Source organism: Diabrotica undecimpunctata, chromosome 3 (assembly GCF_040954645.1).
Source record: "Diabrotica undecimpunctata isolate CICGRU chromosome 3, icDiaUnde3, whole genome shotgun sequence".
In the NCBI taxonomy this organism is placed as follows: domain Eukaryota; kingdom Metazoa; phylum Arthropoda; class Insecta; order Coleoptera; family Chrysomelidae; genus Diabrotica; species Diabrotica undecimpunctata.
Window position 1 is genome coordinate 162,985,267 of NC_092805.1, and position 9,755 is coordinate 162,995,021.

Below are 9,755 nucleotides of genomic sequence, written 5' to 3' on the forward strand. Positions count from 1 at the left end.
TATGAATAAAATTCCAACCGTTCTTGTTTTTAAATTAAAGAAAAAGTTTCTTAAGTAGAGTAGAGACTTGTTATACCAAGTGTTTGGATATATTTTATTTTTATTATTCCTAATATTCTTAAAATATGACTTTATTTAAATACTTTTTCATTTTGTCTTCTATAAACTTCCCACGTTAAAATTAGCTATATTATTATTATTTATCAAGTAGGGAACCACTTACAATTACCCACAAGTCTGAATATTTCAACAAATAATTAATTTACCTCAAAATGCTCGAGTTAACAGCTTTTTAAAGATTAACTTAAGAATTATCTAATTTATTACATCTCTCAAAAAGGGTGCGAGTGAGATTTTAGAAATTCCACACGATATTGGCGATGTGGAAGTACTTGGATGTGATACGAGAAACGATCGTGCGCGAGTAGCGGAGAAATCTTGCATTTTTTACTGCACATTTCATAGATTTCATAAATTCATATTGTCAATTCTCAAATTGTCATATTTCATATTCGTGTTTATTTACACCTTCTGTCAATGAAGAAAATGAGATTTAGTAAATGCTGTGTTATAAATTGTAAAAATACAACAAAAAATTGTCAATTTAAGTTTTATTCGTTTCCAACTTCGAAACACAAATTACTACAAAGAGAAAAGTGGATTTATATCATACAAAAGCATAAGTAACATAACCTAAATTATGCATTATTCTTGTGCCCGATTTTAAAGTCAGTTTGAAATAAATAATAAATAAAAGTTCACTTTTAAGTGTAAATTTTAGTTTCATAACACTCACTTAGACTTCACTTTAACCCAAAAATCAAGTTTAATGTTTAAATTTTATTTTTTTTAAGTTTACAAAAATGCATCAAGTTCAAGTTTTTCTGAAGATGCATTAAGATATATTCGCTGTCCAAAAGTTTACAGGAAAAGAATTAATTGTTCAAACCAATATGATGATATCATGGGCTTAACCTGCTAATTTATGAATTATTTTAAAGCTTTGTTCGTTTATGTGAGGAATAAATAAGTTAAGTTCACTGAGTTTTACAAATTTGTTATATCTACACAAATGTATATCTTGGTTTTTTCTATTTGCTAAAACAAAAATTTCCAAAAGTTTTTTGTCTCCCCTGAAAAAATTTATTGTATCCATATTAACAGTAATGCTGTAATTTAACAATATATTTATTTGTATTTATACTACATACAATGTTTACCTTTTAATAACATACCGACATAACCTCAATCTTACTTTTTCTTCTTATTCTTTTCTGGGGCTACGTCCTTGACATTTATCCGGTAACCTCCATCTAACATAAAAGTGCAGTAAATTTTACTAATTTACGACACCAGGTGTCGCTCTTCCGAACTTGCACGGTCCGAATAGATAGAACTGCTCCCCTCGGCAACATAGAACTCTAGGACGAGATTTAAAAAAAATATTTTGTCGGTTTTCTCTTGGAACATGGCAGATTTTCGAATATGATAAGGATTTTTTTCTAAAAAGAACTGCGCATACCTTACACAGTAATATAGCATTTACTTTAACACACACACGCGCCGTAGAAAAACCACGACATCGCTAGCATTATATATCTGTTTAAATTCGGCATTTGTTCTCATTCGGTATTGGTTAGTATTCAAGTCGTGACAGGGTCCAGAGATATTTCTAAAGATTTTTCTCTGAAAACATTTGAGTTTTCATTCTGATGAGCATCGGTCTAATTACTCTTTTATATATCCTGATTGTCAAGGTTCTTCTAGGCACTTGATGGAGGCACTTGATGGAGTGCTATGAAGGCTATAGGCATTTGTTTTCTGCCTGAGATCTCCCTTTTATCTCTTTCATTATTTGCGGTGATTGTTGCTCCGAGATATTTAAAACGTTCCACTCATTCAAAGTTATATGGTTCCGGTTTTTTTCTAATTCTTGTAGTTTTTATTTTAGCTCTGTTCTAATTTGTGCCCTTCTTACTACGTTTTCCAAAATTATGTTAAAAAAGAAGATGACAATTTTTAAACGAACTGATCAGTTTTTTTAGAATCGAGTGTTCTGCCATTGCATTTTACATCTGATCGTTTTTAATGCTATTGTAGGCGCCAGTTACGAAGATCTAGCGCAAATCCACAGTCGGCACACGCCACATGTGCGAGCTTGGATTTTACTATGTGACGTTTACAATATCTTATGCTTGTCGGAAGTCTGGAAATGATTCTGGATAGTTGTATTGAATTTCCATTCTTTTTGAAGTAGCTTTCTTAGGGTACAAATATAATCAATGATAACTGTATTTTTCCTCAATGCAGCTTGATATTTTCCTATAAAATTATCCATTTTTTATCAACCCATTTCGTTGTTCTCTTTTAACTTTTGGCTATTATTATTTCTTCTGTGTCTGTAATTGTTTCTTTCATTTGCGTCCACAGCCAAATTTAGCACCTATATTTAGTTGTTTGTTCATTTTCTGCGTGTAGATTTCTACATACCAGAGAAAATAAGTACAAGCTAGTAAATAATTTATACAACAAACAGCAAATGAGGCTTCAGGATATTGGCACGAATGCGAAAAAGAAAATCCGGAATGGATCATAGATATAATTAAAGACACAGCAAATCATTACTTTACTATATTTGTATATGTTTTAGGTTAAAAGTGCTCGTAATCACAGCAACAGATTCTTCACTGTTTACTCCATAAATTTTAAGTGTTGTAATTTTGGTTTCAAATATACAGACATTTTTATTATGATAACTTTAAAGATTGCTGCTCATGAACTTATATTTTCACGCCACTTTTTATGTATATCATTTTCAGGATCAAGATATTTTCTTCTTTGATTGCGTCTCTGTAAGAACATCTAAGAATCAATGGTCTTATTATCCCACGTTTTCTGAGTTTTGTTTCCATTTTTCACGTTTGTCTGTTTGGAACTCCCATGTATTTCATACGTGCATATACTCGTGAGTATCGGTTGCAAGTAAGCGATAAATAGAAAAAAACCTAGTCTGTAAGACTTGCACACTCCTATATAGGTGTTAAAATTCATTTTAGTGAGCAGGATTCATTCCTGTAGATCAGGAATCACTTTACCCCGCACTAATGTTTCAGACTATCCTCCACATAACGATAGCAGGCTTACGCGATATAGAGGCATCAAATCGTCAAAATACTTGCCATGTTACGGTTCCGGGTACAAGAACCCCACATAATATCTTCTTCTTCTTCTTCAGCCTTCATTCATCCATTGTTGGACATAGGCCTCCTCCAATTGTTTCCACGCTTCCCTATCTTTTGCAATTCTCATCCATTTTTCCAGCTACAGCTGTTATATCGTCTATCCATCTCTTTTTGGGTCTTTATGTCACTTTATGAGACCATCTGTTGGTGTCTTGTCTTGCTACATGTGCTACCCATTGCCATCTCAATGTCGCTATTTTTTCCATGATGTCGGTTACTTTAGTTCTTCGACGTATTTCGACTGTATATTGTTCTACCTTTTCTACATTGATGTTATCTATCGTGATGTTTTCTAGGCTATTGCTTAATATCTTTGTTTTGTCGAGATTCATTTTTAATCCTATTTGATTCGATTTGTGGTTTAAATCTTGTAGCATTGATTTTAGTTCATGGATATCTGTGCTTATTAGTACTATGTCGTCTGCGAAACGCAAATGGTTAAGATATACTCCATCTATTTTTAATCCCTTTTCGACCCAATTTAGTTTTTTGAAGACATTTTCTAATGCCAAAGTAAATAACTTGGGTGAGATGGTGTCACCCTGTCTCACGCCTTTGCCAAGGTCTATTTTCATAGTTTCCAGATCATCATCTATTTTTACGTGAAAAGTAACATCATCGTATATATTCTTAAGGAGGGCAGCATATCTTGAATCTACTCTGGCGTCGCCCAATCCTGTTAAGAAAGCCCAATTCTCGATACTCTCGAATGCTTTGTGATAATCGACAAATGCCAGATTTAGTGGTATGTTGTACTCTATTGTTTTTTCAATAACTGTCCGGATTGTTTGCAAGTGATCGATAGTGCTAAAACCCTTACGAAAGCCTGCTTGCTCCACCGGTTGGTATGCATCTAGCTTAGCTGTCAATCTATTTATTATTCGGGTTAGTAGTTTGTAAAGGTGTGACAACAAGCTTATTGGTCGGTAGTTTTCTATATTTGCGGCGTCTCCTTTTTTATGGAGTAGAATGACTTCCGCATTTTTCCATGCTTTTGGTATTTGTCCTTCCAATAGGCATTTATTTAGTTATGCTCTCATTGCCTCTTCTAATGCAGTGCCTCCCATTTTTAACATCTCTGAAGGAATTTTATCTTCTCCTGGTGTTTTCCCATTTTTCATTTGTTTTAGGGCGGCTCTAATTTCTGATGTTATTATTTCAGGGAGATCCTCTGAGCCCACATTTAAGATATGTTTTGTTGGTATACCGGGGTTCGAAATAGTAGAAGTATACAGCTTCTCGTAAAATTTTCGGATTTCTCTAACGATCTCTTCCTTATGCGAGCACAATGTTCCACGGTCGTCTTTTATCTTTATGATTTTATTCCTGCCAGCGGATTTACATGTTTTTAGTACTTTCATGTTCTTATTGTTCTCTATGGTTTCAAGAATCTAATTTGTTCTATAAGCTCTGAGGTCTTTTCGAATATTTTTCTTAACGCTTTTGTTGAGCGCTTTATAGTCCGGGTTATCTCTGTTCGTTCTTCTTCTTTTCTCTATCTGTTCTAGAGTCTCGGGTTTTAGTTTAGCTTCTTTTTGTTTTCTTATTCTGCAACAAAGTTTCTTAGTGACTGTTTGTATGTCTTTAGTTATTTTCTCAGCTAGTTCATCTATATTTTTGTGCTCAAAGGTATTTGCTACTAGTTTCCGTGCTAATTCCTCTTGATATTTCTCTTTATTACTGGCTAGGATGTCTGCCGTCGGTAAAGGGTTTGTTGTTAATAGTTTTCGTCTTTCTCTCTTTACGTTAATATGTATATCGACACGAACTAGTCTATGGTCACTGCCAGTATTAAATTTGTTCAGCACCTCGATGTTTTTACATATTGATCTATCACTGGAAAGGATAAAATCTATTTCATTCTTAACCTGGCCGTTCGGGCTACGCCATGTCCACTTTCTTTGTATTTGTTTTTTATAGAACGTGTTCAGGCAGAACATTTTTTCGGTTCTTATGAAATTTGCTAATGTCTCTCCTCTGGTGTTTCTGTTGCCTAGACCGAAGTTTCCTATGTAGTCTGAGTCGCTTGGTATTCGCCGCCCTATTTTTGCATTAAAGTCTCCGGTGATGATAACATAATGTGTTTTTTCTAGGTCTTTAGCTCGCGTTATATCTTCGTAGAGTTGTTCTATTGACTCGTCATCCGCAGTGGAAGTTGGAGCATAGCAGTGTATTATTTGTAAGCTATATCGTTTATTCAGTTCTAATACAAGATATATCACTCTTTCCGACACTGCTGAGTATTTTACAATCTGGTGTTCTATTCTTCGGTTGACCATCAAAGCGACTCCTCCTTAACCGTGGTTCTCTTCTGAATTATATTGGTATAAAGTGTACCCAGATTTTAGGGTGGTCTTTTTCTCTCCTTGAAGTCTCGTTTCACATAAGCTTACAATATCCCATTTAATAGCCCCTAGTTCCTGCTCTAATTCCTCTAGATGGTCGTTCGTTCTCATGGTTCTAATGTTGTATGTAGCAAATTTAAATTTTTGAGAATTAATTTGTTTATTATTGTCATGTATTTTCGATCTTCTGCCTCCCCCAGAATCCGTGAGGCAGTCCATATTGGAGTGGGATTCTGAGTTATAAACTCCACCCACCTGGGGTACTTTATATATATATATATATATATATATATATATATATATATATATATATATATATATATATATATATATATAATATACATTAATGCTATCATCTATTATATCTTCTTCTTCACGTGCCATCTCCGCGACGGAGGTTGGCAATCATCATGGCTATTCTGATCTTAGATGCTGCTGCTCTGAATAGTTCAATTGATGTGCATCCGTACCATTCCCTCAAGTTACGCAACCATGAGATTCTTCTTCTTCCTACACTTCTCTTGCCCTGGATTTTCCCTTGTATAATCAATTGAAGTAGGTTGTATCTCTCATTACGCATAACATGCCCCAGGTATTGCAGCTTTCGTGTCTTGATGGTTTCCAATCTATTATATAATCATGTATTATTTTTGTGCTTTTCTTCGGTTTCTTGTGTTGTAATTCTGCCCCATCTGAACCAGGTCTTTGAGTAAGCAGACCGGTCTCTTTGTACTTCGTACCACTGCTACACTCGTTGCACACTCGAGAGACTTATGACAACGTTTCTCACAGTTTTGTGGTGACCGTAACCATCTTGCATCTAACACCGCTACAATTCTTGCATATATTTTACTTGCAATTCTTGCAATATATTACATCCAAAAATAATTAGAAGAGAATAATAATTTCTAAAAACAAATTCAAAGTGTGTCCAACCATCAATTGGACTTTAAGTAAAACTCTTTAAGGTCCGTTTGAGCTTTCGAGTTTATTTAACTTATTATCAGAAACGTACTAAAAATAATAACTACATTCTAAATGTATTTAAAGGTCTAATTGTTAAGTACCGAACATTTAAATGTGAACTAGAAATAATAAAACGGTATTTAAGTTACACTCTAAACTAAAAATACTCTTAAAAATTAAAGAGAGCTCCAATGTTGTGTATTCTCTACTCTGTAAATAAAAGAGAAGACATTGAGAATCTAATTACTCTATATAGTAATCTACTACCAATAAAAAAAACATCACATATATAAGAGCCACATAAAAAGTACACAAAAGATGGGAGAAATCAATATTGTTTTATTTTGTATTTAATGTTTGCCTTTTTCATTAGTAAGAAAAACTCTGTTGCATATTTTAATAAATATACTAAGAGGGGGTAAACAGAATCGCTCTTTTGCTTCTATGCCATAGTTTGCGATGAATGATACATACACATAGGAGCAAGGACAGACTTGTTAAACTATTGTGCTGTTTTATTTCCTTTCTGTTTTGGTATGAGTTCTACTCTTCTGGTTCATGTTAAATTAACCTAAAAATATATCTAATAAAAATAGAAGAGACATGTAGAGTGTAGATATTTTATAAACAAACAAATTGATAAAGTGGTGAGGAAAAATAGAAAATCATATACATATACATAACTAATTAGATTCGTTATGTTGGATTCCACTAGTAGTTTTAGTGTAGTATGCTCACAAGGGTAAGACTGTATATTAATAACAACAATATAATTAAGGGTATTTTATAATGTAATTATTATTTTTAGTACGTTTTTATAATGAGTTAAATAAACTCGAAAGCTCAAACAGTCCTTAAAGAGTTTTACTTAAAGCCCAATCGATGACTACAAAACCCAATACAGTACAATATATATATACAGATTATTTATGCCATCCTTAGAGAACGTTACTGATTCGTCGGACACTAATTCACCGCTTAATCCAACGACGGTGCCGGCGGTGGCCGCTAGGATAATGTGGCCGCTAAAAGAATTTTCTATTGAGTCGGCAAATTTACATCACAATAAAAGCACGAATGTTTCTGAAAAGAGCCATTCGAATATAACGCCCCCTTTCGACGATGGATTGTTTCCGAGAGAAATAAAAAGTGCGTCTGACGGTTGCGACTGATCAATGAGAACGGAATTTGGATAAAAGAGAAAATTATTTTTAGATCCTGTTTCTGTGTCTTTTTTTTTAATTGAGAATGAATAACAATTTTTAAAAAAATTCTTCGGGAAAATTTATTGGGATCCTTTAATGAAAATTTCACTTTCTCCATACAGGGTAATAAGTTTTTTGTTATGTTTGTCTGGCATTTGTACCACTAGCATACTTCGATTAACTCTAAGTCTGCCACTAAAAATGTGGACGTGGGACTACCATGTGGGTCTGTTAGACGCATAATATATATTTAGAGTAGTGATGATAGTAGGACGTTTGTTATTAAAGACTATTTGTTTGCAACTGGAAGCTTAGTACAAATGCAAATATTCAAATAGAGGTTTACCGTCAAGGCCATAAATGATTGCGGTACAGATGTAGTTTTTAGTTGAAACCAATAACGTTTTTTTTATTAAATAATAATAAATTTCTACGCATTTAGAATAACCCGAATTCAAAATAAGTACCAAATTCAAAATAAGTACCAAATTCAAAATAAGTGTAAAAAATAAGTGTGAAGAATACCTGAGTCGTTCTCAATATGGCTTTAGAAAGGGTACATGCACTAGAGAGGCAATTATGGGATTGACACTGATAGCAGAAAGATATCTTGAGATTTAAAAACGGCTGTATGTGTGCTTTGTCGATTATAGAAAGCCCTTTAACCGCATCAAACACAGAAAATTGATCGAGGTGCTAAAAGAAGTAGGGTTGGACGGACACGACATAGCTATCATAAGTAATACATACTGGAACCACACAGGATGCGTTCGAACAGAGAACGGAAACACCAACTACATCAACATAGAACGAGGAGTGCGTCAAAGGTGCATTTTATCCCCCCTATTATTTAATGTATATTCCGAACATATCATTAGAGCTTCTCTTGAAGATCGTTCTGAAGGTGCCAGGGCCAATGGAATCATCATTAACAATATAAGATATGCCGATGACAACGTAGTATTAGCAGAAACAGAAGACCAACTAAAAATATTAATTAACATATTATCAGAAGAAAGTCACAGGCTGGGCTTGGACATTAACTTTTCCAAAACCAAAATTCTGGTATTCCACAAAAACCCCCATGAACAAGTTACACCTAAAATACAAATAAATGGTATCACCCTTCAGAGTTCCCAAAGCTTTATATACCTGGGCAGAGAACTAAATAGTCAACGAGACCACTAAAAAGAAATTAGAAGACGCATTGAAATAGCAAGATCTGGTTTCATAATTATGCGTAAAATGCTCTGTAACCCCAAGCTATCAGTCTCAATGAAATTGAAAACACTAAAGTGTTATGTGTGGTCTCTATTACTATATAGCTGTGAGACCTGGACATTAGAACAGTATGACGTCAACAAATTAAATTCATTTGAAATATGAATGTACCGCCGAATGCTAAGAATAAGCTGGGCCAGCAGAATTACGAATGAAGAAGTACTGAGAGCAATGAACACACGTCCTCTTTTGGTCAATACTACCAAAATTAGAAAGACGTCATATCTAGGACACATAATGCGCAATAGGGATTTTGAGCAGCTCCAGGTAATATTAGAAGGCAAGATTGAAGGTAAAAGGGGCATAGGACGAAAGAAAAAATCTTGGCTACGAAACATCAGAGATAGGACCTACACAAGAGGAAATGAATTAATTCATCAAGCCCAGAATAGAGAGAAATTTGCAATATTGATCGCCAACCTCAACAGAGAAGGCACTTAGGAGGAGGAAGCATTTAGAGAAGGCTGATTTATTTGCGGGATAGTAGGCTTTTTTCCTATAACGTTGAGTATCTTTTGGCGTAATCGATTATGCAGAGATATGAGTAAAGCTCTTTTTTCTATATATGTTATCGAAAGAGTCCGAGACAAGTCTGCCATATACTTTCTTCTTTGCATAAAAATTTGGGTAATACTTTTATAAATAATTTTCGACTTTTTTGTAGCCATATTCAGTAATGAACAAAATATTGTAAACGGCCACATATTACTGTTCCT